Source organism: Piliocolobus tephrosceles, chromosome 8 (assembly GCF_002776525.5).
Source record: "Piliocolobus tephrosceles isolate RC106 chromosome 8, ASM277652v3, whole genome shotgun sequence".
Classification (NCBI taxonomy): Eukaryota; Metazoa; Chordata; class Mammalia; order Primates; family Cercopithecidae; genus Piliocolobus; species Piliocolobus tephrosceles.
The window spans coordinates 25,504,941-25,531,109 of NC_045441.1; the positions used below are offsets into that span (position 1 = coordinate 25,504,941).

Genomic DNA, 26,169 nt, shown 5'->3' on the forward strand with positions numbered 1-26,169 from the left:
TTTACCAAGAAAAAAGAGAGAAGACTGAAATTACTAAAATCAGGAGAGAAAGTGGGTATTTTCTAGATAGTAGTACTACCAACCTTACAGTACTAAAAAAGATTTCAAGAGACTGCTATGAACAATTGTATGCCAACAAATTAGATAACGTAGATGAAATGGATAAATTCTTAGAAGCACCAAAGCTGACTCAAGAAGAAATATAAAATCTGAACAGACTTACGACAAGCAAAGCAATTGAATCAGCAATTAGAAAAAAACACTTTCAACAAAAAAAGTTCAAGATATAGAAGAGAGAGGAACATTTCCTTGCTCATTCTATGGGGCCAGTATTACACTGATACCAAAAGACAAAGCCATTACAAGGTAAAGTAAAATTAGAGACCAATATTCTTTATGAATATAAGTGCAGAATCCCTAACAAAATACTAGAGACAAAATCTGGAATTGTATAAAAAGGATTATAAACCATGACTAAGTAAGAATTGTCCCAGAAATGCAAGGGTGGTTGAGCACAGGAAAATCAATCAGTGTAGTACACTGTATTAATAGAATGAAGGGGGAAAACCCGCCATGGTCATTCCAATACATGCAGAAAAAGCATTTGACAAAATCCAAAATTCTTGCATAATAAAAACAACCAACAAACCAAAAAATAGAAAACTACTCAATCTGACAAAGGTCATCTGTGAAGAACCCACAAATAACATTATTCAGCATGATGCAAGAGTGAAAACTTTCTTCTAAGATCAGACACAAGATAAGGATGTCCACTTTTGCCACCTTTATTCAACATTATGTTAGAAGTTCTAGCCAGGGCAATTAGCAAGTAAAAGAAATAAAAGGCATCTAGACTGGAAAGAAAGAAGTAAAATTATTTCTGTTCACAGATGACATGGTCTTATATAAAAAAAAAAAAAAACCCAAAGAATCCATTAAAAAACCCCAAAACATTGGTGCTCATAAAGAGTTCATGAAGGCTACAGGATATGGCCAGCCTCAGTGGCTCACGCCTGTAATCCCAGCACTTTGGGAGACTGAGGTGGGCAGATTGCCTGAGGTCAGGAGTTCAAGACCAGCCTGGCCAACATAGTGAAACCCCATCTCTACTAAAAATACAAAAATTAGTTGGGCATGGTGGTGGGCGCCTATACTCCCAGCTACTCAGGAGGCTGAGGCAGGAGAATCACTCGAACCTGGGAGGCAGAGGCTGGAGTGAGCTGAGATCGTGCCATCGCACACCAGCCTGGGCAACAAGAGTAAGACTCCATCTCAAAATAAATAAATAAATAAATAAAACAGTTTATAGGATACAAGGTCAATATACAAAAATCAATTATACTTCTATTATACAGTAGCAATGAACAATCTAAATATGACATTAAGAAAACAATTCCATGTACAATAGCATCAGAAAGAATGCCTAGGAATAAATTTAACCAAAGAAATGCAAGACTTGTACACTAAAACTGCAAAACATTGCTGAAATAAAGATCAGTAATTTCTTCTGACTGCTGTGATTCAATGAACCTTGCCTTTTCTTTTCTATTACTCATGCATTTGCCTCACCTCTGACCATGTTTTAAATCACCTTTGTATCTCCTTAGCTGCTCAATAAATATTTGAATGAAAAAACATTAACTTGAAATTGACAAAAGACTTAATGTAAGAGCTAAAACTATAAAACTCTTAGAAGGAAAGGTAGATGTAATTCTTTGTGATCTTGGATAGGTAACTTTTTACAACATAATGTCAAAAGCACAAAAAAAATAGGTAAATTGGACTTCATCAAAATTTTAAAAATTGCATCACCAAAGAATACTATCAATAAAGTTATAAGACAATTCACAAGGTAGAAAAAATATTTGCAAGTCATATATTTGACAAAGGGTCTAATAATAGACTATTTAAATCAATTTTGCAATTCGAAAACAAAAGATGGCAACCCAATTAAAAATGAGCGAAGAACTTGAACAGATGTTTCTTCAAAGAAGATACACAAATGGCAAAGGAGCACATGAAAAGGTGCCCAGCATCATTAATCATTAGGGAAATGAAAATCAAAATTACAATGAGTTACCACTTTACTTCCACTAGGATGGCTATAATAAAGAGAAAAAAAGGAAAATAAATTTTTGTGAGGATGTACACATTGGAACCTTTGTGTATTGCTGGTGGGAATGCAAAATGCTGCAGCTGCTATGGAAGTCTGGCAGTTCCTCAAAAAGGTAAATGTAGAGTTACCATATGACCTAGCAATTCAATTCCACTCCTAGGTATCTATCAAGAAAACTAAAAACAGAGGTACACTAATGCAACCTTTATAGTAGCATTACTCATCATAGCCCAAAGTAGAAACAACCCAATCCCCATCAACTGACAAATGGATAAAAAAAAAGTTAGTGCATTCATACAATGGAATATGAGTCAGTCATAAAAAGAATGAAGGAATGATAAATGCTACAACATGCATGAAGCTTGAAAATATTATGTTAAAAAAGCTAGTCATAAAGGACATGTATTATATGATTCTATTTGTATGAAATGTCCTAAATAGGCAAATCCAGAGTAACAGAAATTAGATAGTGATTGCCCAAGGCTAGGGAAATAGTGGAATGTGGAGTGATTGCTTAACTGGTAAGGAGTTTCTTTTGGGGGGTGATGAAACATTCTGGAATTAGATAGTGGTGGTGTTGCTTGCAAAACATTGTGAATATACTAAAAATATATACCCTTGTACACTTTAAAATTGTTAAAGTGGTGAGTTTTATGTTTTGTGATCTTTATGTCAATTTAAAAAATCCAAAATGAGGGTATAAACCAAGAAAGCAGAAGCCATGGGATCCAAGAAACAGGAGATACATTGGAAAGAGTTAGGATGATAGTGAAGGAAGTTCCTAGATGCCCACTGTGCATGGAAGATAGAGAGCAACCAGTTCAGTGGCTTCTGGGAGAATATCTGTGAGAAGATGAAATTGATATTGCTCCTGATGTGTTCAAAAATATTGAGAGGAGATTTCGAAGATTGGGGAAGAATTTGAGCAAATATAAAGGAAATTAAGTGTATTCATTTGGGTTTTCCAGAAAAACAGAACCAATAAGAGAGATAATGGATAGAAAGATAGTCAAACAGATGATCGATCAATAGATAGATAGATAGATAACAGATAGATGGATAGATAGATAGATGATAGGTGAGAGAGAAGGAAAGAAGGAAGGAAGGAGGAAGGAAAGGGAAAAGAAAGGGAGAAAAGGAGAAAGATGAAAAGAAAGAGATTTGTTATAAGGAATTGACTCACGCAGTTACAAAGGCTAGGAAGTCCCAAGATCTGTATTCAGCAAGAGACCCAGGAGAGCTGATGGTAGAGTTCCAGACTGAGTTCAAAGGCCTGAGAAGCAGGAGAGCTGATGGTATAAGTTCCAGTCCAAGTTCAAGTCTGAAGGCAAGAGAAGACCGGTGTTCCAGCTCCAAGATAGACAGAGAAAGAAAATTTTCCCTTTCTCAGCCTTTGTTTTATTCACTTCCTCAGTGGATTGGATGAGGCCCACCCCATCAGCAAGGGCACTCTGCTTTACTCAGACTACAGGTTCAAATATTAATCTCATTCAGAAAACCCCTCACAGAAATGGCTAGAATAATGTTTAACCACACAACTGGGCACTCATGGCCTTGTCAACATGACACATAAAATCAACCATCAAACTAAGTCAGTTTAAAAAATAGTCCAGTTATTAATTTCTCAGAAAACAAATAGCTGTGCATATCTTATGTGGCTCAACTGAGAATAGCATTTATATTTGTATAGTAATAATATCAATATTAAATATTGAATTAATCAAAAATTTGACATAAGTATAACTGAAGTTTGAGGGGAAGAGAAATGTTTGTGTGTGTGTGTGTGTGTGTGTGTGTGTGAGAGAGAGAGAGGAGAGATGATAATAGTGGGGCAAAGAGTATAAAAGAGCTAAATCCTTATTTTCCATAGTGGGAAGTCATTTTATGCTGCCTAATGCTGAAAATCACAATAGTGCTAAAAATCATATGTTATTTATTGATATGCAGGTGAAAAATAGTTTAAAAAGCTGCAAAGGTAGCCTTTTAGGAATGGAAACTTGAGGTTGTAGGTGGGGAGCAGGGCATTGTTTTGGTTCAGCTTGATTTTGGTAATAATTCTGGTAAAACAATTGGACTGTATAAGTATGCATGTATAACTTCGATTAAAATAAAAATCAAATTTTAAAAATATATGGTATATGGAGTTGGAGAAGATCAAATAACAATAACCTACTTTTCCCTGCTAATGTATTGTACTGTATGGACTCCAAGTTTGATTAGAGGAGACAAATTCTTTCTGCATGGGATCACATAAGTATGTCATGTGTGTCTGAGTACATACGTCTGCACACATGTGCATGTGTGTTCATGGGCATAATAAGATATGCCTATTCTTACGTGTGCCAAAATGAAGAGAGATATATTCAAACATATTCAGATACAGACTGGCTTGTAAGCAGCAAGAGAGTAAATAATGTGATGCTTACAAGAAAAGATAAGAGACAACTGAAAGTAATGGAATTCATTAAGGAAACCATAAGCAGACATTAAGTTTTTAAAAATCTAGCTAAACAGCTCTTCTTTAGAATGTGAAGGCATTGCTAGGTGAAATAATTGAGGATATGGAAATGACTACTTTTTTTTTTTTTTGCTTTGCACTCATTTTCTATAAATAGAGAAATATAATTATCATTGTCAAAAACAATGTATTATTCATTATAGAACTTATAAACATAATTAACAACAAGTTCTTGTCAGTTTCTGGAACAAATCAATGAAAGAAACACTGAAGGAAACAAATATTTAAATGCCATCTGATATTTTTAAAAAGAAAATTTGTATTCAAAACATATAAATTTGGCTGATTAAAAATTAGCAACTGTTTTAGAAGGATTTGTGTGGTAGCATAGCATTGGAGACGGTTGTATCCTTCTAGAAATAAATGAGCTTTGTTGAGAGAGAATTCTGGAAGGGAAAGTATACAGCTGATTTTAACCCTGGAATCTCAACTCTCCTTCTCTACTAAGAACCACCTGGCACAATTCTCAGAGGAATAGTTTGGCTTAGACTGGAGAGAGATAACCAAAGGACTCACTGAGAAAATCTAGACCTGAATGATTAATGAAAACATACGCGGTGGCTCACGCCTGTAATCCCAGCACTTTGGGAGGCCGAGGTGGGTGGATCACCTGAGGTTGGGAGTTCAAGACCAGCCTAACCAACATGGAGAAACCCCTTCTCTACTAAAAATACAAAATTAGCCGGGCATGGTGGCGCACGTCTGTAATCCCAACTACTGGGGAGGCTGAGGCAGGAGAATCGCTTGAACCCAGGAGGTAGAGGTTGTAGTGAGCCAAGATCGTGCCACTGCACTCCAGCCTGGGCAACAAGAGCAAAACTCTGTCTCCAGAAAAAAAAAAAAAAAAAAGAAAAGAAAAGAAAACATATACGTATACATTTATACAATAAATAAGAAAAAAATTAGATATAAACTCTGGTGTTAATCCCTGGCTTATTCTCTCTGAGACTGTGTTACAGCAGCAGTCCCCAACCTTTTTGGCACGAAGACAATTTTTTTCCACGGACGTGGAGTAGGGGCATGAAACTGTTCCACCTCAGATCATCAGGCATTAGTTAGATTCTCATAAAGAGCACACAACCTAAATCCTTTGCATGCACAGTTCACAGTAGGGTTCATGCTCTTAAGAGAATTTATCTAATGTCTTTGCTGATCTGACAGGAGGCGGAGGTCAGGCTTTAATGCTCACTCCCACCACTCACCTCCTGCTGTGTGGCCAGGGTCCTAACAGGCCATGGGCCAGTACCAGTCTGCAGCCCAGGGACTGGGGACTCCTGTATTATACCCATCCTTGGCCTATTCTTTTCCTGGGTGTTACACATTTCTCTTGACTTATAAAGGAGATGACCAATTGTTCACCCTTGTTAGAACTTGGTTAAAAAGTCTTAGTACTTGGTTGTGTTTTCTACAAATACCATGTTTCTTCTGAGTGTTTATCACGGATTTCTAGAATAGGCATTGTTTGCCACCAATGTACTTGGCCAGCACTGGCTGTGGGTGTAGGTTCCGTGAGTCTCTGTTCTGGCTGTTCTGCCCTGTACTCTTAGCTCTGATGAGTGCGTGCTTAGCATACTGTAGGCAAGTTTAAAATTCTTTTTGGAGGGAAAGATCATTTCTGACTTAAAGCTAGAGCTGAAATCATCTCTCATTGTATTTAAACACAGGCACCAAGATGTTTTCTCTGCAGCACCATTAGACATCCCTCCAGGAGCAGAAATTTGGTGTGACACTGTTTAATATTTTCAAGTTTGGCATCATCTACCTCTCAGAAGAGGCTTGAAGAGGTAGTTTAGCCTGTTGTCTTTTCCTCTTTCTAAGCTGGACTGCACTACTAAAAGCCACAAACTGAACGGATGAATGAATATATAATACCAGCCGTTGGCAATTTCTCCACGGTGGCATGCTCAGGTGTCCATCTGTATTTGTTTATCCTGTTCTCTCTTCCCATTTCTTCTGGCAAAAAAAACTCCCTTTATAGTTGAAGAATCCATTCTGTGAGATTTGGAAGGGTCAGATTTTCCCATCTCCCTACCCACTGAGAAAGAGAAAACGTGTACGTTAGGAGTTTGGGGGCTAAAAAAATGGGGAAAGCCAATATGGTCGGGGAATTCATTCTCAGGATTTTGCCCAAGCAAGTTACAGAAATAGACGGCGTCTCATTTGCTTTCAGGACATGTGTTAGCACATATGAAATATTGATATGTCTTCATTTTAATGCCTCTCTACTACTTCCTATGTTTATGTTAGCCTACCCCAAGTGTTTCCAAACTTCTCTGATCATCAAAATCACCAAAGGAGCTTGAAAGTGAAGATTGGCAAAATGAACCCAGATATTTTGGAATCATGTCTAGGAAATGGGCTTTTTTCAGAAGCTGCCCAGGGAGTTCTTCAGATGAACCAACTTTGGAATTTATTGTTCTGCATACAATGTGGTGTCCATCCGTGAAATCATTAGTTAAGTGATTGTATCTCTGACTGCTGCAGAAAGGCAAACGCTTAACTGGCCACGTATGATATTTCACAGTACCACGTGTTTCTGCTGAAAGGGCTGCCACTTTCAGCCCAGACCAAAGAGAGTAGAAGGAACTCCACTCCCCACTCCACAGGGCAGGCTGAACCCAGGACCAAGACTGATGTTACAGAATAAAGAAGCTTCAATTAGAGCACAGAGGCAACATGCTACCAAAAATAAACCAATTAATTAATTAACAAATTAATAAATAAAACCCACTTGAGGATAAAAGTAATCAGTGGCCAATGTTTTGCAGGCTATATTTGAGGGAAGTAGAATCTCTGTATCACTGAAAATGTATATAATTAAAGTGAATAGTGAGTTCACTCACAAGCTGAGAATGAGGGACCCTGCTTCAAAACAGACATCTCAAGACAGAGGAACCTGGAGCAAGAATAGAACAGGATGTACCCTAATGATCAGCAGATCTTAGACTAGCCAGAGAGATGAGGGAACCAGACTAGACCAGAATGGAGAGCCCTCTCTTGGCCACATGGGGTGGCCAGCCTCTCAGATGATACCCAATGATCTTGCCCCCTGTAATTTGCACCCTGGTATAGCCCCCTTCAATGCTGTGCCTGGTTGCTTTGTGTGACCCATAGCAGATGGCCTCAGTAATGACACGTCACTTCTGAGATTAGGCTGTAGAAGGGTGCAGCCTCTGTCTGGGGGCACTCTGTCATTTGTCTGTGTTCTCTCTGTCTTGGATCACCTGGTTCAGGGGAAGCCATTCTGTAAACCATCCTATGGGGAGGCAGCTTGGGGAGGAACTGATATATTCTATCAGAAACCATGAGAGTGAGCTTAGAAGTGGATCCTGCAAGTTCAGTGAATCCTGCAGCTCCAAGTGACAGCTTGACTGCAACATCATCTGAGACCCTAAGCAGGAGTCGCCTTGCTTGGCCAGTCCTGGATCCCTGAACCCTAGGAAACTGTAAGATAATAAATGATTATGATTTTCACCTGCTGAGTTTTACTGGCATTTACCACAAAGCAATAGATAACTAACACACCATGCCAGCTTCACCATGAGAAAGTCTGTACATTTATTATCAGAAATGACTCTCTATCTTCAGCACTTGTAATTTATTGATGCTTTAGTCAATTAAAGTATGTCACTTAAATTCTGGGATGCTGGTCGGTAGTTCTCAACCCATTTTTGTCATTGTCAGTCTTTTATTCCACAAACATTTGATCATCTGCAGTACCAGCTCCTGGTGTAGGCTTTATGAATATAGCAGTGAGCAACAGCGGCAAAGTCCCTACCTCATACAAGCTTCATGCAAAGTAAATGAATACTTTAAAAGGCAATTGCATTTTACAATAACATGCACAGAAAAAATAAACAGGTGACCTGAATGAGGGTGACTAGCTATAGGGCTGGAGTGGGAGGCGACTTCTCTTGATAGGGTGGGAGGGAAGGTCTCTCTGCAGAGTGGCATTTGCTGAGATTGAAGGGTGAAAACAGCAGGCCATGGGAAGGGGCAAGGAAGGGAAGCCCAGGCAGAAAAAGTCAAGAACAAGGCCCTAAGCTGGCAAAGGGGACCAGAGATGTGCTTCCCTTAAAAAGCACATCCGAACCCCGTGGCTCCCACCTAAGAGGCTCCCAAGATGTTGGTGCCCAGGTAAGTGCCCTTCCCTTCAGCAGGTGGCTAATTCTAGTTTCCTCTTCCCCCAAACACCCCTGGCCCTTTCTGAAGAGCTATAGGAAACATTCTCATAGATTATTTTACTGAAATATTGTTGTATAAGCTAGAAAAGAAATATGATTATTATGGGATAGTATTTGGGAATCCTTGAATTTCACGCCTGGCAGTTTTTAACAAGCAACTCTTATACTCTTAGCTTTCTCTTTACGGGTTTCTCTCAAACTTTGAGAGAATTGGATATTTTGGAGACAAGATCAAATGTGTTTTGTCGTATTTCCTCAATCCACACTCTTACCCAGCCTCTGAGGAAGCAATCCCACGGTTTTCAGTCCTAGTCAACATCCCACATCTGCTGTGTGAATGAATTAAAGAGTTCACCAGGGTGGATACATGCCATTTTGTCTGTGTCTCTCATTCCCTTGCTATCCTAATTCTCCCATCAGCCCCATTTTGTGAGTCTTGTTATGCTTCCTAAGGAAGCTTGCTTAAACAGAGCCTCCCATTCCTACGAAATGCAGGTGCTGAGCTCTGAAGGGCACGAGACACCCTCTGATGCACTGGCCAGCTGTTCTGAGCACCCAGTGAATCATTCCTTCTTATACAATCCGATTGTGTGACTCTGCTTATGTTTAGCATCAATTAATTTGAAGGAAGATAATGTTTTGCATTTTGCAGTGTGACACTGTCAGAATCAGTCATCACTGTTAGCTTGATACCACTACTGTGCATATCGGGTGATCTGGAGAAGGCATTGTGACCCTTGGAGAGAAGCTGGCCTGTGTACAGTCCTTCTGTTTCATGTGACAGTGCAATGTCACTGAAAGTCTGGTTAATTTCTCTTCCCTGCCCCCTAGACTCTCTCCAACATAAATTATAATGATGCTCAAAGTGTCACCAGATTGGTAATTGAAAGAACACTTGGCATCTTCAAGAAGGGTTCAGATGGGGAGATAAATCTATCAGAACATTGCTGAGCAGCTCTTACCAGAAAGTTCCTTACTCCTGTCTGGACCAGTTACAAACTGACTTAATAGGTCATGAAGTATGGTTTATACGCAGATGAAAAGACAGAGATTAATGAGTCAAACTAATTGCTGCCACAAATGAGGATGATATACAAGTTGGAAAGAATTAGAGATACAGGAAGGAACACTAGTTGAGATAACTCTGGATTGGATTCCTTTAAAGGCTAACAGAGGACTACAGTTTTCTGCCAGGTGTTGATAAATTGTATGCTATGATTTGTTCCTTTGTTCTTATTTCCATTCAGAACATCTCTAATACATTGAGCATCCCTTTTGATGAGGCCATAAGAGAAATACATTTACGATTTAGTATGAATTTGAGAAGTAATAAGCATTTCAATGTCAAAACACAATCTCAAGACCTGGGGAAGAAAAAGATTTCTTAAACACAAAATATTTTTTAAATTAGCCAAGCTTGGTGGCATGTACCTGTAATCCCAGCACTTCCGGAGGCTGAGGCTGGAGGTTCAATGAGCCCAGGGCTTTAAATCCAGCCTGGGAAACCTAGCAAGAGCCTATCTCTTAAAAAATTCACTAGCCATAAAGGAAAACTGGACTACATTAAAATTAATAACTATTTCATAAGACACCATTAAGAGTGGAAACGGTAGGTCACAGCATAGAACATATTTATAAGACCTATATCAAATAAAATATTCAAATTCAGAATATAAAGAATTTATACAATTTAATTAGGAACAGGTAAATAATCCAATAGAAATATGGGGGAACGACTGAATGGACACTCAAAAACCTGGTCTTCCAAATGGTCACTAGCTATATGAAAAGGTTCTGAAATTCAATAGTCAACAGAGAAATAATTTCCAACTACAATGGTGATACCAGTATACATTCACCAGGATGGCGAAAATGACAAAGGCAGACAATACTCTGTGTTGGCAAGGACATGAATCAATTGGAACTCACATTGCTGGTGAGAATGTAACCTGACATAATTATTTTGGGAAACTATTCTGCAGTACCTGTTAACACTGAATACTGGCACACACTAGGAGCCAGCATTTGCACTCCTAGATATATAGTCAACAGAAACGTGTACCTATATTCACCAAGAACATGTGCAAGAATTAAGAGCAGCAGAATTAGCAATAACCAAAATGAAAACCCAAATATCCATGAACAGTAGGATGGATGATTAAATTGTGGTAGGTGTTCACACAAGGGAAACCCATCCAGCACTGAGAAAGAATCGACTACAACTATATGCAGCAAAAGGAATCAATCTCAAAAATATAAAGTTGAGTGAAAGAAACAAAAGAGAAAAGAATCCATACTGCATGATTTCATTTGTAAAAATTTCAAAAACGGACAAAACTAACCTAAGGAGTTAGTTAGAACAGGCAAGGCTAATTTATAGAGTTAAAAGGTTATGCTTGGAGGGTGATTAGGGACGGGAAAAGGACCCCGGGGCTCTTGGGGTGCTGGTAATGCTTTGTTTCTGGATCTGTGTACTGGTTACTCACTTGGTGAGAATTTGTCAAATGTACGATTATGATTAGCATTCTTTTCTTGATGAATTTTATACCTAAAAGTTTACATGGAAAGCTCTCCACTGATGAATGAATGACCAAAATGTGGCATATCTATACAATTAAATGTTACCCAGTGTTAAAAAGGAGTGAAGTACTGATATCTACTACCATGTGGATGAACCTTAAAAGCACTGTGCTAAGTAAAAAAAACCAGTCACAAAAGGCCACATATTGTGTGGTTCCATTTATATGAAATGTCCAGAATAGGCAAAATAATTCAGAAAGGAGACATGGTTGCCAGGGACTGGAGGGAGGGAGAAATGGAAAGTGACCACTATGAATATAGGGTTTCTTTTTGAAGTGATGAAAATATTCTAGAATTAGACAGTGGTGTTGGTTGCACAACACTGTGAATATGCTAAAAACCACTGGAATGCACTTTCAAAGGATGAATCTTATGGTGTGGGAATTAAAGTTCAATTAAAAAAAAATCTTCCTTAGTGTTAGTATATTGTATGCAAAGGCCTACATTTCCACAACCATCAAGATGCATGGACTTTTTCATTGATTTGTCAGCTGACAGAGGCTGGATCATCTGAACTACACATTCCACATTGGTTTGGGTACCCTGGATCAGGAATCCTCAAATTTTACATAGAGCCTGACATTCTCCTTGAAAGCCTTGGGGACTACCAGTAAGCAAACAGTTTTAAACATTTCAACCAATACCAGTGGATTGGAGGAAGTAAAACTTCATGCACATTAATGGGCTTAAAGCCTTGCTATTTCCAATAATTTGTTATTCATATGCCAATAAATACATATCAGTTACAGAACACTTGTTTATAATTTGATTAGGAAAAACTAACACTTGCCTCATGAATGGGCATGAATCAGGGGTCTCAAAATTATTCATACTCTTTGATTTAGTAATTCAACTTCTAGGACTCTGTCCTAAAGAGATAATTAGCAATGCCATCTGGATTAATTTAAAAGAGCGTTAACCACAGGGTTGTCCTAGTGAAGCAAAAGTGCCCAAATGATAAACACAAAGAGGGATGGAGGCAGAGACTCAGCACACAAGAGTGATTCTGGGCACGGAGGCCCTGCCCCCACACTTTCTGAAGAACTGAGAAATGTCCATAATGGATATTAGAATACCAAGCCAGATAGACCCAAGGCCCTAATCCAAGTGCCCCACCAGATATGTGAATTGCGAATTTCCTGTCTCATTCCTTTCCTCCTCTCCCGTCCGTTCTTCTTTCTATACTTACCCCAATTGCTCAGGGCCTGACCTTGGCTAAAATCCCTGGAGAGAAGACTGATTAGCTTTTAGTCTTGACCAATTAAAATCAGCTGGGGAGCTTTGATCTGGAAACATCTCTAGAAGGGGCATGAGTAACAAATGTTAAAAGTAGGACAATGAAAACAGTTGGAGTGTTAAAACAAGGACATCCTCATTCACTCGCACCAATGAACTCTTTGCCAAAATGTTTGATCTCTATCCTGTAGATGTGTATAAAAGCTAAGTGAGAGGCGGGGAAAGGCAGAGAAACTGGGCCACCTTGGCTCTCCTTGATTAGCTTCCAATTTGTTGAAGAAGAATAGGGCAGGGCCAGAACAGGTGAGTTTCCTTTAGTGGTACTCCATGGAATTCTAACTTCTGTCTTAATGTCTCAGTATTTAGAGGCTATGTTCTTAAACTTGTTCTACTTTCTATCTTAAAGTCAAAGAGACTCGGTCATCAAAATAATCCAAAAGGATTGTGTAATAACATTTTTAAAATCACTTAATTAAAACTCTTGTTATAAAAGTAGCACATACTTATTATTTTAAAAGTGACATTTACTCTGACACCCTAACTCACTCTCCAAAACAGTTATAACTTCAGTGTTTTTGTATGTATGTAAAAGCATATATGTAGATATTTCTAAGTATAATAAAGCAATTTTTCTCAAACTTTAGTGTAGATCATGCAGTTATTCAAGAGCCTTGCTAAAAATGCAGGTGGGGCCCAGGAATTTATGTTTTTAACAAAGATAATGATGAAGAGGGTCTGCACCAAGATGAGCCCCAATAATCACCATCTCTTAGGATTCATTCCCTGTGCTTCTCTTCCTGTATCAAACACAGTTGACTTTAGTAACCAACAGAATATTGGAGACACAATTAAGTACCACTTCTGTGACTAGATCATCAATGTCATTGAAACTTTCACTTTGGATTCTCTTGGGTCACCCCCTCTGGAGGAAGCCAGCTGCTGTGTCTTGAGGACACCCAAGGAGCCCTACAGAGAGGTCATCATGGCGAGGAACTGGGGCCTCCCACAAAGAACCAGTGTCAGCATGCCAGCCATGTGATGAGCCACATGGGAAGCAGGTCCTCCATCCACAGTCCAGCCTTCAGATGACTGCAGCCCCAGCTGACACCTTGAACAAGATCTCATGAGGGATCCACAGACTGAACTATCTAGCTCAGCCTCTCCTGATTTCCTGGCTCATAGAAACTGTGTGAAATGATAAATGTTTATTATTTTAGGCCACTAATTTTGTGGAAATTTATGGCAGAAAAATAGATAACTAATGAGGAACAATGCTGTAAAGTATATTATTGACCCCACTAGCTACCTTTAAAAATAGTTACATATTTTACATCATATATTTTATGTCACAGGTGAGGTTTGGTGACAAGTTAATGCCTAACATTATCAAAGGCTAACATTTCTATAGATGTAACTTACTTCAATTCCAAATGTTAACAGTACTAAACAGTAACACCTTAAGAAGGGACTCTTTCCTGTTTTTATTTAACAATACTGTAGTCCTCTGGCTGAAATTAGATGTAAATCTCCTCATAACCCCTAAGAGGTTTTTCTTTTCTTTTTTCAAATATCAATAATAGGGCCAGTACATATACATAAATAATTCAGTATTTATTGCCAACCATCATACTACAAAATTTACTTATCTACAATCTTTACTGTTCTTTCACTAGGTAAGAATTATCACTCCCAGCTTACAGATGGGAGGACTCAGGTTCAGGAAGAAGGATTAAACTTCTACACACTTTTCAGCTGGCAAGAGGAGGAGCCAGAGCTGATTATTTTCAAAATGTCAGACCAAGTGTTGGTTATTGGCATTGGATCTGCTACTGTGGCCACAGACCTGAGTGGGAGTTGGGGTAGGTTATCCTGCTTTGAATGTTCCTTATACAGACACCAGTCAGACAGTGAACAGCTAATTGTGAGTGCTCCTTGTGCGCCAGACACTATGCCATGTTCTAAGAAGATAGTGGTTTAAAAAAATGGACATGGGTTCTACCTCTACCCAGTGTATAAATTGGTAGGCTGCTTACCCAAGATTTATTCTTATTTTTTGGTGGAAGTCACTGAGGTTAAGAAGCCATTTAAGCAGATGCCCAGTACTTCCAAATAATGAATGTGATAAAGTGATATAGAGTATTTTTTAATAGCACCAATGATACTCAGATCACATCTAGTCCAACTGTTTCATTTTAGAGAAGAATCTGAGGTTCAGAAAGGGTAAATGACTAATGAAAAGGGAGTTGAACCTAAACCTGTGTGTAAGACCAAGTCCAGAGCTCCTCACACTCTAATCTAATAGCTTCCTGAATTTAAGGGGCTATGAGATAAAACCATCCCAACTGTCTGACTCATTATGAACTGGAGCCTGGCTGACTTCTCAACTACACCAGCTTCCATGCAGTGCTTCTCAATCCTGGCTACACATTTGAATCACCTAAGAAGCTTCAGAAAACTCCAAAGCCCTGGCTGCACTGCCACCAATTAAATTAGAATCTCTAGAGGTGGGCCCAGGCAGCAAGATTGGTTAAAGCAGTCTAGGTGATTCCATAGTGCAGCTGAGTTTGAGAATTCCAGGTGAGATTCTGGTGATAGAGTCTTTCAGGCTCTTCCAGGATTTGCTACTTTGCTTTTTACCATGCACTGGGTTGGCTAGTGCTCCCCAAAATTCATGTTCTTCCTGAAACTCAGAATGTGACTTTATTTGGAAATAAGGCTGTTGTCAATGTAATTCATTAATTTAAGAGAAGATAATGATGGAGTAGGGTATGCCATTAATCTGACTGGTGTCCTTATAAGAAGAGGAGAAGAGACACAGAGAGACACAGCAGAGAGGTGAACACCATGTGAAGACACACACAGCGGGCAGGTGGCCATGTGATGATGGAGGCAGAGATGGAGTCATGCAGCTACAAGCTGCGGAACACCAAGGAATGCTTGTCATGACCAAGGGCTGGGAAGCAGACCATGGCCCTGCTGACACCTTGAGTTTGGACTTCTCAGGTCCACAACTGTGAGAGAATATTGAGTTGAGCCACACAGCTTGTGGCAGTTTGTTATGACAGCTCTAGGAAACTGCACACCTCTCCACCAGCCGGGGACTTCCCTGTGCACTACTTCCCACTTGAATGGCATGAGTCCAGCAGACAAGGTTTGATACTACTTCTAGTCCTACTGTGATCCCTTTCTCTTCCTTGTGTGCCTTATCTCTGGTCAATGGTGAATGTCCTGGTCTTCTTCCTCCCATTCATCTCCAGATTTCCCAGGCAGCAAACACATATAGTAGAGCTCCTCTTTACCTCACAGCTCTTAAATTCCCTGGTTATGTATTTGGAGAACATTTTCCATGTTCTGCTGTTTGCGTTCCAATCTTTTCCGCTTTCATCTTGCCCCAGGGAGGAAGGGGAGGATAGTATCTAGAGCAAAGACTTTAGAACCAGAGAGCATTAGCTCATCCCCTGGTTCTAACAGTTAGTACCTATGTGGTCATGAACAAATTTTTAACCTCTCTAAGCCTCAGTTTTCTAACCTGTAAAAGGGGGGTAATACCTTCCACACAGGGTTGTCATTATAAGGATGAAAGGAAGCAATGTCTATATTTAGGATGGTGCCTTCAGCACATGGTAGAGATCAAGAACTCTCTCTCAAACTGCTCTTTCCTCTCAACCCTAACTTAGCATTCAGATTACCTCTATTATTTGGTCTAATGTCCTGTTCCATTGCTCCCATGACATCTGTTCTCCCTGGACAAGACTATAGCCCATTGGAATCCCTCTTGTCTATTGTTCTTTGACTTATTTGGAGGCAGAGATAAGCCCATCCTTCCTCTTTATAATGTCAAACAGTGACACATCATTATTCCAGCCCTCCAAATATGCCATCTGCAGAGGAAGAATTATTGCCGAGGAAGAAATTTTGTTTCATCAAGTAAGAGGAGTGAATGTGTGTATGTGTGTATACTTTGTTTTAGAATTCATTTCTAAAAATATATATGAAAAAATCTATTGGGTCTATCCAGAGAGAAAGTGTACAGCTAGAAGAGAAAAGAAATCTAATCTCTGGTTAGTGCGAGAATTTGGAGAAATATAGCTAGAACCTTCATGAAAAAGCCTAGCTTTTTATATAACATGAACAACAGCAACAACAAATAAATCGGAAAAAATAACAGACTTAAAATAAGAATGAACTTATTAAAGAGAAATTAAAAAGAAAATGTTATTAAGACAATGATTGGGAGAGACAGGATAAAATTTTAAGGATAGAAATTTTTAAAAAGTAGAATAAAAAGTTCTTTTAACCCTAGAAGAAACCCTAGGCAATACCATTTGGGACATAGGCATGGGCAAAGACTTCATGACTAAAACACCAAAAACAATTGCAACAAAATTGACAAATGGGATCTAATCAAACTAACGAGCTTCTGCACACACAGCAAAAGAAACTATCATCAGAGTGAACAGGCAACCTACATAATGGGAGAAAATATTTTCAATCTACCCATCTGACAAAGGTCTAATATCCAGAACCTAAAAGGTTTGCTATGTAAAAAATTTACATAGCAAAAAAAGCCACCAAAAAGTGGGAAAAGGATATGAACAGACACTTCTCAAAAGAAGACATTTATGTGGCCAATAAACATATGAAAAAAACCTCATAATCACTGGTCATTAGAGAAATGCAAATCAAAACCACCATGCCAAATACCATCTCATGCCAGTGAGAATGGCGATCATTAAAAAGTCAGGAAACAACAGATGCTGGAGAGCATGTGGAGAAATTGGAACACTTTTACACTATTTGTGGGAGTGTAAATTAGTTCAACCATTGTGGAAGACAGTGTAGCAATTCCTCAAGGATCTAGAACCAGAAATACCAGCAATCTCATTACTGGGTATATACCCAAAGGATTATAAATCATTCTACTATAAAGACACATGCACAAGTATGTTTATTGCAGCACTATTTACAATAGCAAAGACTTGGAACCAATCCAAATGCCCATCAATGATAGACTGGATAAAGAAAATGTGGCACATATACACCATGGAATACTTTGCAGCCATAAAAAAGAATGTGTTTGTGTCCTTTGCAGGGACATGGATGAAGCTGGAAGCCATCATTCTCATAAAACAAACACAGGAACAAAAAACCAAACACCACATGTTCTCACTAATAAGTGGGAGATGAACAATGAGAACACATGGACACAGGGAGGGAAACATCACACACCAGGGCCTGTCGGAGGATGAGGGGCAAGAGGAGGGAGAGCATTAGGACAAATACCTAATGCATGTGGGGCTTAAAACCTAGATGAGGGTTGGTGGGTGCAGCAAACCACCATGGCATATGTATACCTATGTAACGAACCTGCACATTCTGCATATGTATCCCAGAATTTAAAGTTAAAAAAAGAAGTTCTTTTGAATGAATCAATAAAATGATTAAAATAAAAATTCAAATAGATAAAAGGAAAGATTTAAATAAAAATTTAAACAATTAAAAACAAAACCTGAACCTCAAAAACTAAAATGAAAACCAAAACAAACCTAAATTTATATACTATGATGTAAGATAGAATGTGAAAGATGAAGGCATGAAAAAATAATAAAAAAGGAAGCGCTGGCTCTAAAACCCAGAAGGTTAATGATTGAATGGGTAAGCAGTTAAATACTCTCTAAAGTTTCTAGACACTTTAGAAAGGCAAAAAAATATTGCAAGAAACAAAAATCAAAAGGATAAGGAACACTAAAATGACCCAACAAAAAAGCATGTTAAAGTCGAGATATTGTCTTAGTCTGTTTGTGATGTTATAACAAAATACCTTAGACTGAGTAATTTATAAACACCAGAAATTTATTGCTTACAGTTTTGAAGACCAGTAAGTCCAAGGCAAGATCAAGGCACCAGCATTGGGCGTCTTATAAGCACCTCTTGCTGCATTCTCAGGTGGCCAAATGTTCCCTGAAGCCTCTTTTATAACGGCCTTAATCCCACTCATGAAGAAAGAGTCTTTATGGCCTCATCACCTCCTAAAGACCCCACCTCTTAATAGTATTACATTGGAGATTAAGTTTCAACATGAATTTTTGGAGTGACACAAACATTCAAACCATCACAGTTATTAAAAATAATAATATCAATAAAGAAAAGCGCATGAAAATAAGTAAGTTGCTGTTTGTGGAGCAATGGACACTTCCATACCCAGGGGTCCTTCGGGGGCAAGAACTGAGGTCCTTGTAACTGAGCTTGGAGGTCAAAGCTGCAGCCCAGTTGCTCTTCCAGAATTTGAAGGGTTGGTCTCAAACGCAAAGAAACCAGGAGCTTCCTTCTTCTCCCTTCATTTCCCACCCCCCAAAAAATCTTATTCTAAGACCCTGCCTTGCCATTTCCCTATAGGTCCCCCTTTCAATTAGAAGTCTGACTAGATAAGGGAGCAGGGACCTGGTGGGTTCAAGTGAATGGGAAGAATGACATGTCAGTGTGGGGTTGTAGCAGAGAAAGCTCACCTCCTCCCATGGCATATTTCCTGGAATGTCCCACAGGGACTCGCACTCTTATGTCCTAAATAAATGCAAACATCTTCCTCCAGATCTGTTCCTTCCACCCCGACCCTGCCCACCCTGTGCTTATTTAGCCCTGTAATGTCTCCACCATCAATTTAATCAATCAAGCAGGCAACCTCAGAGTCACTTGGGACTGTTGAGTCAGAAAAAGGATGGTTAGTACTGGGTCCAGGTCGATGTCCAGAAGTAATTCTAGAATTAATTCCATACCACTGGTCCTGCCCCGTGCTGCCTCACTTGGCATGACTCAGCAGACTTTTCTGGGCATGGTGTCATTTTAAGCAATGGAAATGGACTGGCTGGCTCCTCCGTTGGTTGAAGTAAGTCTAGAGAGATCAGCTTTTACAGTTCCTGTCTTGCTTAGCATATGTTTTATTTATTTATTTATTTTGAGATGGAGTCTCACTCTGTCACCCAGATTGGAATGCAGTGGCATGATCTCAGCTCACTGCAACCTCCACCTCCCAGGTTCAAGTGATTCAGCCTCCCGAGTAGCTGGGACTACAGGCACGCACCACCAAGCCTGGCTAATTTTTTGTATTTTTAGTAGAGACGGGGCTTCACCATGTTGGCCAGGCTGGTCTCGAACTCCTGGCCTCAAATGATCTGCCCGTCTTGGCCTCCCGAAGTGCTGGGATTACACGCATGAGCTACCGTGCCCGGTGCATATGTTTTATTCAAAGGAAGACTAGAAGAGATCTGAGCGACCATGGAAGGCTTTGGGGCCAAGAGGCTTTTTAATAATCTCCGTCAATCTCTCTCTACTTTTATCCCTCCACAATGAAGCAGGGACTGCACAAGCCACCTATGACTTCTATTAATACAGGAGAATTCAAGTCAAGTGACTGCAGGCCGTGGCCCAAGAGCCTTTCCTCTCACTAATCTGATTAGACACTCAATCTTCTGTTGCTATGTGATTCAGGCCAACACTTAGACAAATGGCATGTCTGGGCTCTTGAGAGATGCACCGGGGTTTTCCCTGTATGAAGGCACTTTGAGCTTAACATGCTGTGAACAGACAGTGTCTGGAGGGGATGACAGGAATGGGAGAGGAAGATGCCACTGCAGAGACTTCTGGCAATGAACTCTGACACTGACACCCCTGGGCAAATCACTGCCACTTGTTTGAAAAATAGCCTCAAGTAGATGTCATGCTGACGGTAATAGGATTTAAAATTAGTCTTAACGTGCCTTTATCAAAGGAGGCTTAATTGCAGGGTCTAATCAGTACACAAAATACTCTAACGACGGTTTTGCTGACAAAGTAATTCTAAACAAACCAGAGGATTTAGAAATGGGTAAAATCTTTGTGGAATTACTCAGTTTTGGTGTCACTAAAGTTGGCCTCCATTCAAGCCCATCTCCTCATGCTCTAGATCTTCTGATTTAGAATTTATACATTTAGAATTTCTAAGATTTCCTTGCCTGAGATCCAGGAACACTACCTTATCTTAGTGTATCTTGTCTGGCCAGATCCACTATTGCAGAGGAAGGAGCTCTGCTGTTTACCTGCTATGTGATCTTGGGCAAGTTACTTACCTTTTCTGAGACTCAGTTTTTTCACCTGTTAAATGAAGGAAATAATGCCTGCTTTGGAACGTTGTTGAGAGGATTTAAATAAATGAGCTATGTGGATCCATTTTTATGTTGTTTCTCTCTCCAGTCCCAGAAAGCTGTGATGCTCTCAGCCCTAGTGACCCTAGGGATGCTGTTACTAAATATTTTCCTGTGATTTGCAAGTAGGATTACTGCATATGTAGCTCAATGGTTCTCAACTTGGGGTGATTTTGCCCCCAAGGGACATTTGGCAATGTCTAGAGCCATTTTTGGTTGTCACAACTAGGAAGAGAGGGGCAGGTTCTACTGGTATCTAGTGGGGAGGGGCCAGGAATGCTGCTAAACATCTCACAACATGCAGGACAGCCCCACAACAGACTTATCTGGCCCTAAATGTCAATAATGCCCGACCCTAGAGGATGACATATATTAGCATTCATGGGTTCCCCTAAGGAGTATGCCTTGTACATCTCCCTTTTGTTTGAAGAACTTTTAAAGAGGGCTGAGCGAAAGTACTCCAATGGAATTGCAGTGAGTTCCAATTACTCAGCATAAGGGAAGCAGATCTAAATCCAGCCTGACTTGGCCAGTATTTCTATGTTCTTTGTTCTTCAAGTGGAGGTCTGTGAACGGCCTGCTAGCATCCTGCATCTTCTCATTTGCGCCTGACTCGAAGTATTTCCTGCAGCTTTCCTCCATGTGATATATAGGATTTACTTAATTTTGCTGTCCTTCTCACCCATGAATGCTGAATATTGAGAAACATACAGAGATATCTTGTGTGTGAAGTCAAGAGCAGCTAGACCTGCCAGGAGGCTTTTCCAGAGGTCAGGAGGAATGGTCACAGGAAACAAGATACTAAGCTTCAGAAGAAGATGAATGGGATCACTGGAGGAGACCCCAAGGAAACCTGGCTACTTTGAGGGCAGGTGTATGACAGCTTCATTCTCCCCAGCTGATTCCATTCAGCTGGTGATACAAGCACATATAAATATACAGAATATTCTCGGTTTCATTTGCCTGGAAGGAAAATATATTAAATACTAATGATAGTTATTTTCTTGATAGATATAACTTTTTCCCCTGGGTAGCTCTTTTTGAACTTTCTAAATTTTCTCTGAGTATTTTACATATTAAAAAAATGGATATTTTTTAAAGAAGAATTGAAGAGTCGTTCCTTATATGTCTGCCTGAACTTTATATTCTGAGGATTTCTTCTCCTCTGTAAATCACAGGTTAGATGTTGGCAAGCTGCTGCTAAGAGATAAATTGCTCTCCCACCTCCCCAGCTGAGAGTCATGTCTGGGTAACAGCTGCTTCGATAATGACTTTATTTGGTGATGGATGTATTCTTGCTTTACAGATGCTGAGATGACTTGAGCCAAACGAAATTGCATGTATGACTGTTCATTTCTCCTCACTCTACTCGCAGTAGGTGCCAGAGACGGAGGGCCTCAAGCCAGGGCAGGAGGATGTGACATTGCTTTCCTCTTCATAGAGGCGATATCACCCTTGAGCACCTGCTCCTAGAGAGCTGCATGCAGCTGGCAACTGCACCAGCACAGCAATATCACCCACAGCAGGCTCCGCTGAGGGCCAAGCCCCACCCCACCCAGGCTCCTACTCTCCCTTCTGCTTTGCGTTCTGTGATGATGGCATATCACTCTTTTCCAAATGAAAACAGAAAAATGCAAAATCCAGTCTTGAGAAGGAATGTTCTCACTTTTCAAAGAGCTACTGGTCTGTAATGTGAGAAAGCTGGAAAGCTGTTTATTGGAAAAACTGTGGATGTTTCTTGTCGCAAAGGAGTGACCCTATGGTGCTGAAAGGCATATGTTTCGGAATAACGACTTCTAGCATATATTTTGGAATGTAACCCTCTCAAAGAACTACCTTGCAGCTTTCAAGGACCACCGTGATCTCAAGGAGAAGTTAACTAAGAGCAATTATAGAAGAGAGAAGGACCAGGTAGAGGAAAGTTGGCAGAACCCAGGATAAATCCAAGTTTGGGGGTTATACTGAGAACAGAGAGGAAGTTCTCTTACAACTTATGACCAGAACATCCACTAGCAAAATGTAGTGGCCTGTTTCCTCCATCCAAAAGAGAAATGGAAAGCCCCAAACTTGGGATCAAAAAAGTGAATAACACAATTATCAACGCGTGAAAATCTAACACAAACTGTCCTTTTGAGGACAGCAGAGCCCCTGGAATCAGAAAAAGCCTAACAGCCCCTGACTTAACCCCTTTCTTACTGTGTGACCTTGGGGAGTGACCTAAATGCTCTGAGCTTTTGACTTTTTATAGGTAAAGTAGGTAGTAATACCAACCTCCTGTGAGTATTCAGAGAGAGAAATGATAAAATGCAAGGAGAGTATTTAGCACAATGCCTTGCACCAGGTTGTCAGTCAACAGTAGCTAACTCGTATCAGTGGCAGCCAAAACCACACGAGTACCACATGCCTGATGTCCAATAAGGGCATGTTGCAGGGATTTTGCCATTATTTCTGGTGCCATATAGAATACCCCTTAGCTCCTGACCCTGGTGCCATTTTTTGCTGCTTCTGCCTGATTCCTGCATGTTGACTCAGTTTCCATTTTTAACTCTACTCCTGCAGATTGAACCACAGATGTTGGTTTTCTAGGTAATATCTATCTGGAATTGGGCCTATTTGCATAACACCTAGCACCACCACATAGGAAGGTGGGGGTGAGATTTGGATAGTGGGATTTGGAAAATGAGACACTGTTAATTTATGAGAAACAAGTATGAGGATTTTAGTTAATTGTAAAATCCACATGGTCAACAACACATTTGGGAGGAGGGATGAGTGTAATCTGATTCCAAAACTCAAAGGTGGGCCTCCAAGTTGGCATGAGCTTGATTTTGGGCACTAGCAATAAGTATTTACTAGGCACTAATTATCAAGTATTCACTATATACTAGACACTATTCATTGAAATGTATAAACACGATTTAATATAATCTTTCAACCATTGTTAGAAAAGATTGTACAAAGTTTTACCAACCAGGAAATAACTTACCTGAAGTCAAAACAGCAAGCAAGTGTTGAATATGGAATTGACACAGGCCTTCAAAGCCAATATATATATCTTAACAACTGAAGAACTCTAACATTGGCCCCAAATTAGGCCTTTCCTCAACAATTAGTAATTATCACACACACACACACACACACACACACACACACACACACACACACACATTTTGTTTCTTCCTTCCTCTCAAACACTCAGAAGAGTTAGCTAGAAAAGCACTCATAGATTATTAATTTTTAGTGTCTCATTTTTTATGCCTCTCATCTTAAAAACTATGTTTGGTATCAACAGATCTTGCTCAATTTCTTAGAGTTTTGGGGCAACATTGTTACCTGATTCCAAAAACAAAATGAAATGGCATAATAAAATTAAAACGGTTGTGTTCTTCAGCTTTAAATGTGCAAAACTACTCTGCAAGTTAAGTAAAGCCTTTTGTTTGCTGGACTGTCAAAACACATTTAGAAAACTAATGGGTTTCAAGTGATCTATTTTAACTGGAACATCATTGAACTAAAATTTATCTATTGAAGCTAAGCTGCAAACCATGTCACATAGGAAGGGTTGAAAAGAAATAGAAAAACAGAAAACTAAAAGGGACATAATAGTTGTTTTCAAATATTGAAAGGCTGTTGTGAAGAAGTCAAATTGAATGTATCCATATGGCCTTAAGGAGTGCATAGATGGAAATCACTAAACGTAATGAATGTTCTTATATTCTTGTGTATATTCAGATTATTCTGTGTTCAAAGAGGGACATTTTGGCAGTTAGTTGGGTTTTTGGCTCTATAGTTTTCCAGCAGAGGCTGGCTTGGGGATGGACTTCTTATACACTTGGACATTGGGACAGATTAGTGACTCCTAAGAGTCTATGATTTTACCCATTAAATTGCATCATTCAAATAGGCAGGTATACTCATTGCTGTTGGAAACTTTTGCAAAAATCTGAGACAGAGTAGGAGTGAGAGTAGGGGTACCACTGCCCATGAGACTACAGGAAGGCCTGGTGAGAGGAGTGAGATGAGAGAAGAAATGGGAGAGCTGAGGTCAGAGGTCAAGGGAAGCAAATTGAGTGTCAACAATAGGTGGTAGATAAATAGAAGCATGGTGCATTGGTAGAGGTTGGAATGAAGCAGGAAGTTAGAGTGTAGTGGGCAAGAAGGCAATGTAGGGGATCGAGTGGATAAAGTTAGTCCAGGTCCTTAATCTGCTGACACTGACACTGAATTTAAAAATTCAAAATAAACTTTTCTTATTTCAAATGCAAGACATGCTCCCATTACAAAAATCTGAAATATAGACTTTCATTACACAAACAAGAAAATATAAATTCCCAGAGTTCTAGTCAATCAGAGAAAACTACTAAAAACACATTATTAGGGCCGAACATGATGGCTCATGCCTGTAATCCCGGTATTTTAAGAGGCCGAGACAGGAGGATCACCTGAGGTTAGGAGTTCGAGACCAGCCTGGCCAACATGGTGAAACCCTGTCTCTACTAAAAATACAAAAATTAGCTGCGTGTGGTGGTGGGTGCCTGTAATCCCAGCTACTCGGGAGGCTGAGGCAGGAGAATCACTTGAACCCTGGAGGCAGAGGTTGCGGTGGGCTGAGATCACCCCACTGCACTCCAGCCAGGGTGACAGAGTGAGACTCTGTTTCAAAACAAAAACAAAAAAAAAAAAAAACACGTTTGTGTATATCCTTCTGAATGCTTTTCTAGGCATATATACAACACACACTGACATTCTAAAATAAAATCCATATGCATTTTCATAGAGTTTTATGAGCTATTTTTTTCAGTTAACATCTTATTAACATCTTTCCTTTCAATGGACCACTTCACATGATTGTGAATGTTAGTCATGTATGTCACGGTATAAATGGATGTCTCATAGTTTATTTGAGTCTGAGGTTTTACAATTTTATTTTAAACACTGGAATCCTTTCATGAAACAAAATCATACATGGGGTGTAGCAAATAAACAGATAAACAAAACAAACAGAGCAGCTCCATTTGATGAGTAAAATTGCAAAGTCAAGAGTCAGTCATATTTTGAAAACTTTGGCTATATATTACCAAATTTTTCCAGAGAGATTGTGAGAGCCTGTTTTATTACCCTTTCACCATCACTGAATATTTAAAAAATGTTCTCAGACAAATTTTGTCTTGTGATGTTAATGTGCCTTTTAATATTATTTGTGACCTTAAACATTTTCTTTGTTTATTGATTTCTTTGCTTATTCATAGATAATTTATTTACTATTTTAAATCCACATTTATTTTGGATTATACTGTGCTAAATTATTCTGGTTTTTGTTGATTTTTTAATACCACTTATACATTAAGAGAAATCATC

The 26,169-nt window shown here is 39.4% G+C and overlaps 1 long non-coding RNA gene across 2 annotated transcripts in view; it reads left to right on the top strand.

The window, feature by feature from the left end:
• The window catches only part of LOC111520362, a 105,419-nt gene that overhangs the window by 55,235 nt on the left and 24,015 nt on the right, over window positions 1-26,169 (top strand). Inside the window, exon 4 of one of the 2 annotated variants that reach the window (XR_004229086.1) lies at window positions 22,118-25,297. The exons of the other annotated variant lie outside the window; for it this stretch is intronic. This is a non-coding gene — a long non-coding RNA (uncharacterized LOC111520362). Of the gene's footprint in view, window positions 1-22,117; window positions 25,298-26,169 lie in introns of those variants that run through there. 2 annotated transcript variants of the gene reach the window in all.